This window comes from Bubalus bubalis, chromosome 4, assembly GCF_019923935.1.
Source record: "Bubalus bubalis isolate 160015118507 breed Murrah chromosome 4, NDDB_SH_1, whole genome shotgun sequence".
In the NCBI taxonomy this organism is placed as follows: Eukaryota; Metazoa; Chordata; class Mammalia; order Artiodactyla; family Bovidae; genus Bubalus; species Bubalus bubalis.
The window spans coordinates 67,465,970-67,474,391 of NC_059160.1; the positions used below are offsets into that span (position 1 = coordinate 67,465,970).

The 8,422-nt window shown below is 38.0% G+C and overlaps 1 pseudogene; it reads left to right on the top strand.

The window, feature by feature from the left end:
* Positions 1-4,975: 4,975 nt before the first annotated feature.
* On the top strand, positions 4,976-5,945 carry LOC102398613 (annotated as a pseudogene).
* Positions 5,946-8,422: the final 2,477 nt, after the last annotated feature.

An 8,422-nucleotide genomic window follows, 5' to 3' on the forward strand; every position in this document is an offset into this window, starting at 1 on the left:
AAAGAGAATGTGGCCAAATTCACAAATGGGTGATTTTATCAGATGGATAGTGTAAGGTGAGCCAGGCATTCAGGCAGACAAAGATTTATTATAGGAAGAAAGAAAGTGACTGGCTTTAAAGAGAAACCAGTGCTCTCCATTTACAGCTAACCCTTCTTTTACCCCATTGATAGGAAATTGTGCCCCAAAGGGAGAGGGCCTTAGTTTATCTTGAGCCGCAGCTGGGGTCTTGTGGTCACAGAGAGGGGTCTTACGGTCAGGTGGTCGCATAGTCTTGAGAAACTGGCACCAGCAGGGAAAAACAGGATATCGCCTTAAGGAAAAAGCAGGATGTCACCAAGGCAATGTGGTCCCTGTGACTTCATCCCTTGTTTGTCAGATGGCAATAATGGGCCATTTTTTACAATGCTGTATGAGCCCCTTGTGGACACTAACAGATATTGACACTAACAGACACTGACAGGATATTGAAAAAGTGAGTTAAGAACCTTGATGAGAGATTAGGTAAGCTGTTGGAATATGAAATTTGATCTAGACATGAAAGAAAGTGAAGGATCTGTTAAGTAGGAAAGAAGTATAGAAATACTGGAGTTGGATCATAATATAGTTGGATAATTAAAAGGATAGTAGTCTGAAAATATTATTTCAAATTATTCTTTGAATAATATTTGGAGGTTATTGGAAAGGAATTGTTAAGTCAGGCTGGCAATTGACATGGTGTGGAAAGGAAGACCATAAGTTAAATTCTGAAACCTGTATTGTATTAGAAGAGTCAAGTTCAAGATGTGGAAAGAATATTTTAGTCAAGTAGATAAAGTGTCAGAGAAACATCTAACTGATCCCTACTCATGAGCAAATAAGAGAAACAGCCTGGAAAGTAGTCAGGCTAGAGGAGCTCTAGGTCACAATTTTAGTGTTCACCAGACTTAGGACTTGAAAAGAGTTTATGTAAAGTTATTCCCTCCTCAACAAGACATTTTCTCAATTAAAAACAAGAATGAAGAACTGAAGATTTATGTAAAATTGTTATTCATATAATGGAGTTTTCAGATAACATGCCTGATAGGATTGGATAAAGAGAGGAGCAAAGTAGAGTATGATGATGGACTAAGGACTCTCAAATTGGAGAATTTCAAAGATTACAAGGATGTGAGATAAATCAGATTTAACTGACTACAAATTAAACAAGAAAAATTAATTTCAGCATCTCCCAGTCCACTGAGGGTAGGCTATGACTAATTTTCTTTTTTTTTTTTAATTTATTTTAATTTTTAACTTTACAATATTGTATTAGTTTTGCCATATATCAAAATGAATCCACCACAGGTATACATGTGTTCCCCATTCTGAACCCTCCTCCCTCCTCCCTCCCCATGCCATCCCTCTGGGTTGTCCCAGTGCACCAGCCCCAAGCATCCAGTATTGTGCATCGAACCAACCCATTGCGGGTTTAGATAAAACCCTGGGTAGAGTATTCTGAAGAAGTTCAACTTGGTAGTGAATGCAAAAGCCCTAATAGTTCCTGATTTAAATGAAAATGCCATATAATGTTTGATGGTTAAAGTGACTAGCATTTCTGCAGCAATGGTTGAGTTAATGTATCATAATACTCTTTGAAATGAACATGAAACTTACTAGAATGGTGTAATCTACACAGTAGATGTTGGGTGCATGCATACATGCTTAGTCAGTCCGTCGTGTCCAACTCTCTGTGACCCTTTCGACTGTAACCCAGCATGCTCCTCTCTCCATGGGATTTTTCAGGCAAGAATATTAAAGTGGATTGCCATTCCTTCCTCCAGGGAATCTTCCTGACCCAGGGATCAAACCCATATCAACCTGTGTCTCCTGCATTGCAGGTGGATTCTTCACCCACTGTGTCATCAGGGAAGCCCAGATGTTGTGTAAAGGGGCCCTAACATAAGAAAGAAATGGTAATCCAACTATGAAAGGTGAAAGATTTGGTGATTCTACCATATGCAAGTTTAAAACAGTTGCAGAAATTTCATAAAGCTATTAACTTCCATTGAGCTTAGTTTCTTACTATCTTCTACAATATTTAACTTTCTGACAGTGCTGGTGGTAGTGAAGAAATGAAAAAAAGAAATTACCTATTTATATCCATTTTTAAAGGATAATTCAAGTATTCAATATCAATTATAACATGCATTCTATAGAATGTTCTTTGCTATCTGATATATTTGTAAACTTTGATTTTCTTGAGAGCAGAACATACATTTAATTTGTACTTGAACTTTCAGTGTCTAACATAGCACCTAGCCCATAGTAGGTGCAGAAAGGCATATTATTTTTATTGCACAATTTAAGAAGCAAAATATTTAACTAAAACTTGCCCAAGGTTACAGTCATCACTTCAAAAGGTAGAGGGAGAGAGAAAAAGAAAAGCTGTTTTCACCATAGACTTTGCTGACTCAATATTTATCCACTGTATTTATATGTTTCTCTGTATGTGTTTTTCTGTCAATTTAGTTTCATTATTCTCTGAAGATTAGATTCTACCAAAGGCAATTGAGAACTGTTCTCGCTTAATTAGGAAAGAGCTATTTGAGTCCTGATCCCCACCTTGAAAATTGTCTCACAATTGCTTTTAGAGATAGATATAAAATACATCTGAAGATCTTATTACTATCATTTTGCTATTGTCAGTAATTACTTAACATTAGTAAAATCACTCAGTTAAGGTAAACTTGTATACAAAAGGTTGGCAATTCCCTAGACTTATCTCTCTTCTATAAATTATCTTTATTTCATGAAAATTTCTAGTCTTGTAAATATAATGTTGAACTAAATTGTTTGGGGACTTTTATTTTTCACTTTGTAATGTCACAAAAAGAAACTTATGTTTATGAATTTCTCATAACAAAGTTTTTTTTTTAATGCATCACTAATTGTGTCCTTCCCACCACCCTCCATCCCCAGCTTGAAAATAAAACCTACAAAATGCAAACAAAAATCAATCTTCTTTTATTTAGAAACAAATTAAATTGCCCTTCTAAAGTAATGATTTTTACCTTAAAGCAGTGATAACTATCTTGTTGCTCTGTCAAGGCTTCTCACCTTCTTATCTTACAACAGTTAACCTTAATAATGCCTCACTTTCAAACTCTTCCTGACTTATGGCTCTTTAAGCACTTCTGTTAAGCTTGATCGTTTACTTACACTGGGTCTCTAATAGAGTCAGTGTCACTTTGAGGATTGTAACTGGATTCCACTGAAAATCAAGTTCTTCAGACACTCTGAAACTAATGTGTGTGTGTGTGTATGTGTTTTCTTTTCTAGTAATTGATATCTGTGTTAAATGGATTTTCACCATGTTATTGAATGTCTAGGCAAAATGATAGGATACCAAATTCTGATTTTTTTTTTATTTTTTGGAGAGGTGGTCATTTCATATTTGATAATACCTAGTGAAAATGTTGATAAGTATATAAATAAGAATGCATGGCCTCATAATACCAAACTTTAAAAATATATATTTTAATGTGGAAATTGCATTGTTAGAATCTGGAATTAACTTCTGTGCTTAGTCATTTTATCTGTGTGCATAGGTCAACTATTGTCCTAAGCTTTAATAATATGCCTAGTCATTAAAGAATTATGTACTACTTAGATGAATGACATTTATTTTAGAATATACCTTTTTTTTATAATTAGTAACTCCCTCCCCCAGTTGTTATGTTCCAGTTGTTATGTTTGAAAATAGGAAGAATTTTTATATATTAGCTTTAAATTTTACAACTATCATTGATTTCATATTTATAAATGACTCCTTTAATTGTCTTATTCTGAAAAGGAAGTACCTTCCTGGTTTTATCCCTCAGGATCTTAGCTAACCAAATCAGAATAACTATGGTTTTTGTAAAGTAAGTGTTGGGTATTTTTTTTTTTTTGGCCTAAGATTGGGTTAGCTACTTATTAAAGTCATTTGAGATCTTACAATTTCAAAAACAATAGTGAAAAAGTGAAAGTGTTAGTCACTCAGCATGTCCAACTCTTTGTGACCCCATGGACTGTAGTCCACCAGGCTCCTCTATCCATGGAATTCTCCAGGCATGAATAGAATGGGTTGTCATTCCTTTCTCCAGAGGATCTTCCCAACCCAGGGCTCCAACCTGGGTGTACTGCATTGCTGGCAGATTATTTACAGAGTCTGAGTCACAAGGAAAGCCCAAAGCAACAGCAGCACCTACTTTATGTACAGCGAGTACAGTATGTGTTAAGTACTCTACTAAATATTTTAAGTATTCTAACTTGTTTTATTTTCACAATAATTCTGTGAGGTAAGTAGTATAAACCTTACTAAAAGAAGAGGAAGTAAATCCTCAGAAAAGTTAATTTTCTCAGTGTTACCATGACTAATAAATGGAAGATCAGGAATTCTGACTCAGATTCACTGCAGGTTACGTTTATAATTTCTGTACAGATAAGTGAAGGTTATTATGAGAAAAAATACAAATCCTAAATACAGAAAGAATCTCAGAATTAGGCACAGGTTTCTTTCCATCAAGTTGAGGGAGATTATTACCTTGCTTTTATATAATAAATGGTGCAAGAATGAAAACACAGCTTCTCTTAAAGGTTGAGTAATATTTACTTTATAAATACATTCACCATTCTTTTGATTAAGGAGAAAATCCTTTTATCAGTACATGTACAACTTTTAACTTTGAGTATGCTGCTGCTGCTGCTGCTGCTAAGTCGCTTCAGTCGTGTCCGACTCTGTGCGACCCCATAGACGGCAGCCCATCAGGCTCCTCTGTCCATGGGATTTTCCAGGCAAGAGTACTGGAGTGGGGTGCCACTGCCTTCTCTGAACTTTCAGTATATTGTATATTTTTAAAAAAGAAAAAAAATAGCTCTTCTCACGGAGGGGCTGGGAAGGAAGATGGCGGCGCCCAGCAACTGGTGAGGAGAAAGGACATGGGGCTCCAGGGGGCGGCTGGACTCGTGCGTGATGGCTGCATCCCCGCACATCTCTCCTCAGGCCTCCTGACAGGCTGGGGAGGAGGATGCATCCGGTATCTAGAAAGAAGAGCCACGCGGGAGTCACCGCGTAGATTCCTGCATCTTCTCAGGAACATCAATCAGCAGTGGGTCACATTTCAACACGTTAACTTCCTCCGGCTCATGTATGTCACACAACTAAACAGAAGCCTCAAGCAGCAAATAAAACTGAAGCCAGAACCAGCAGAATCTCCCTTCCTTGAAAAAACTTCTTTGGATGAGGCTAAAGCCGAAATATGCAAGATGAGACCTCTTGTACCCACCAGCCTGTCTCTGTCCAGAAAGCCAAGTGAAAAAGCATTGATAAAACTAGAACCCACCTGAGTAATTGAGGGCTCCATAGTTCTGGGGAAAGAGATGAAAGAAGAGAAGCAGTGGAAAGAGATGAAGCTCCGTGCAGATGATTTGCCAGGAATTCTGGCCCGACTGTCCAAAATCAAACTCACAGCCCTGGTCGTCAGCACCACCTCGGCCGGCTTCGTCCTGGCTCCAGCGCCTTTTGACTGGTCCTGTTCCTGCTTCCTGCTTGCTTTTGTTGGAACAGGCCTGGCTTTCTGCGCTGCCAACTCCATCAATCAGTTTTTTGAGGTTCCGTTTGATTCAAACATGAACAGGACAAAGAACAGACCTCTGGTTCGTGGACAGATCAGCCCGCTGCTCGCCTTATTCTTCACCACATGCTGTGCGGTTCCCAGAGTTGCCCTGCTGACCTGGGGCGTGAACCCGCTCACGGGCGCCCTGGGCCTCTTCAACATTTTCCTGTACACCTGCTGCTACACCCCACTCAAGAGGGTCAGCATCGCCAACACATGGGTGGGGGCGGTCGTGGGGGCCATCCCCCTGTCATGGGCTGGACCGCCGCCACTGGCAGCCTGAATGCTGGGAACTGCTGGGAGGAAACAGGACGACACGTAGAATGAGAAGAAAGTGCCTGAAAGTCAGGAGCCAAGTGAGGCCTGTCTGCGAAGGGCCGGCCCACATCCTGAGGAGGTGTCGGGCCTGGGCCCCCGACCTCCTGGCTCAGCATACACAACCCCGTCAGCAGGTTCCTCCCTCCCCCAATACCAGGTCATTTCCCCCTCTTCATAGAGGACAGACTATTTTCATTAATTTCTAATTTATTTTTATATGATTTGCTTAAATTGTTCACGCTGTCTACAATAAAACCATTGAAACGCTCAAAAACAAACAAACGAAAACAGATACCACTGCTGGTTTATGAAAGGCATAGTAAAAGGGTTTGTAAATGTTGTATTGGAACACGAAGATGGCAGGATGGGAGAGAGGCCTACTGTGGCAATGTTATATATAATCATTTAAATGTGTACTTAATACATGTACTGAAAAGGTACCTGACCTGCCCTGTCTGATTTCATAAGTGATTTAAAGAGATCTTTAAGTATGTATGACATCTATTTTGATAGTTCAAACTAAAATGATTTTGAAGCTTATAAAATAGATTTGAAGCCAAGGCTGGGAAATTGAAGAGTCAATTACTCATATTTAGAATTTGTTCCTATAAAAGTCAAAGAACAAAGGTATAAAACTAAAGAGTGAAAGTTTACATAGTACTCTTCTGTCCATTTGTTTTCTATCACCTCACAGTCTGGATACCATACTTTACAAGAGAGCCCAATGTAAAGAAATAAGATATATCTGCAATGAATTGGAATAGGTTGAATATTACCTTGTATCATAATCTACAGTGCTTTCTATTTTAAAGAATAGCCTTCTTTGAAGTAAGGGTCTTAAGACTCTCTCCAAGACATATATTCTATCACAATTCTCATCTCTTCTCTCTGATGACAGAGCAAATAGGTCAACTGATCTCTGCCTTTCAACTATGAATGAAAGTAACTTTGACTTGCATCTCATTCATCTTTTTGCAAGAACATAAAAAAGAAGCTGCATGAAACTCAGCAGTGGCCTTTCCCATGGCAAGGAGTACAAAAAAATTTCCCCAATTTGGAGTTATATTCAGTACTCTCTGAATGACAATAAAATTTTTTTTTAGTTATTCAACAAAAGTAAAGCACCTCGTAATTTGTAATATATTTTTGGTATCATCGTAACTTCAACTTTATTCAACAATATTTATTTACCTTGGATTTGAAGTTCATTAGGGATGATGAATACAAAACTTTTATGAAACTTTATGTAACTCCTCAGTGTAAATATTAGTATCGAGTAGGCCAAAAAGTTTGTTTGGAGTTTTCAGTAACATCTTACAGAAAAACTCGAGCAAACTTTTTGGCCAACTCAGTATTTTTATAGTTGTTATTTATACCTGAGATTCTTTCTCCAATGGTCAGTGAAATAAAATTATGTTTTCCGAATTATGTCATGGTATAGCATAGTGTATTAAAGAGGACAAATACCGGAGGCAGCTTGCCTGAATTTGAGTTTCAGCACCATTTGATATTTGCTGAGGGGCCTTGGTCAGTTTTAATTAATTGCCCTATTCTTAGATTTCCTCAATTTTCATTCAAGTATGATAGTAAGAGTACTTATCTCATAGAATTTTTACTCGAGTTAATTTTCTAGACACATGTTAAGCATTTAAAACAAGACTAACTTTATTTTAAAGTTATATATGCTTTATATTTATATATGCTATATATTTTAAAGTTATAATGCTCTAGAAGTTTTATAATAATAACTCCATCAGTCAGTTCAGTTCAGTCGCTCAGTCGTGTCCGACTCTTTGCGACCCCATGAATTGCAGCACGCCAGGCCTCCCTGTCCATCACCAATTCCCAGAGTTCACTGAGACTCATGTCCATAGAGTCAGTGATGCCATCCAGCCATCTCATTCTGTCGTCCCCTTTTCCTCCTGCCCCCAACCCCTCCCAGCATCAGAGTCTTTTCCAATGTGTCAACGCTTTGCATGAGGTGGCCAAAGTACTGGAGTTTCAGCTTTAGCATCATTCCTTCCAAAGAAATCCCAGGGCTTATCTCCTTGTAGTCCAAGGGACTCTCAAGAGTCTTCTCCAACACCACAGTTCAAAAGCATCAATTCTTCGGCACTCAGCTTTCTTCACAGTCCAACTCTCACATCAATACATGACCACTGGAAAAACCATAGCCTTGACTAGACGGACCTTTGTTGGCAAAGTAATGTCTCTGCTTTTGAATATGCTATCTAGGTTGGTCAAAACTTTTCTTTCAAGGAGTAAGTGTCTTTTAATTTCATGGCTGCAGTCACCATCTGCAGTGATTAATTATACACATTTTACTGCATTATGTACATTGCTATGCATTTAACCATATATCATAAGAACTTATACACATTCAGTTATGTACTATAGACATTTGTGTGTATCTAGCTACATACTGCCAATAGTCTATAGTTTTATATGTTTATATGACATGAGAAAGATTAGGTATAGTATATCTA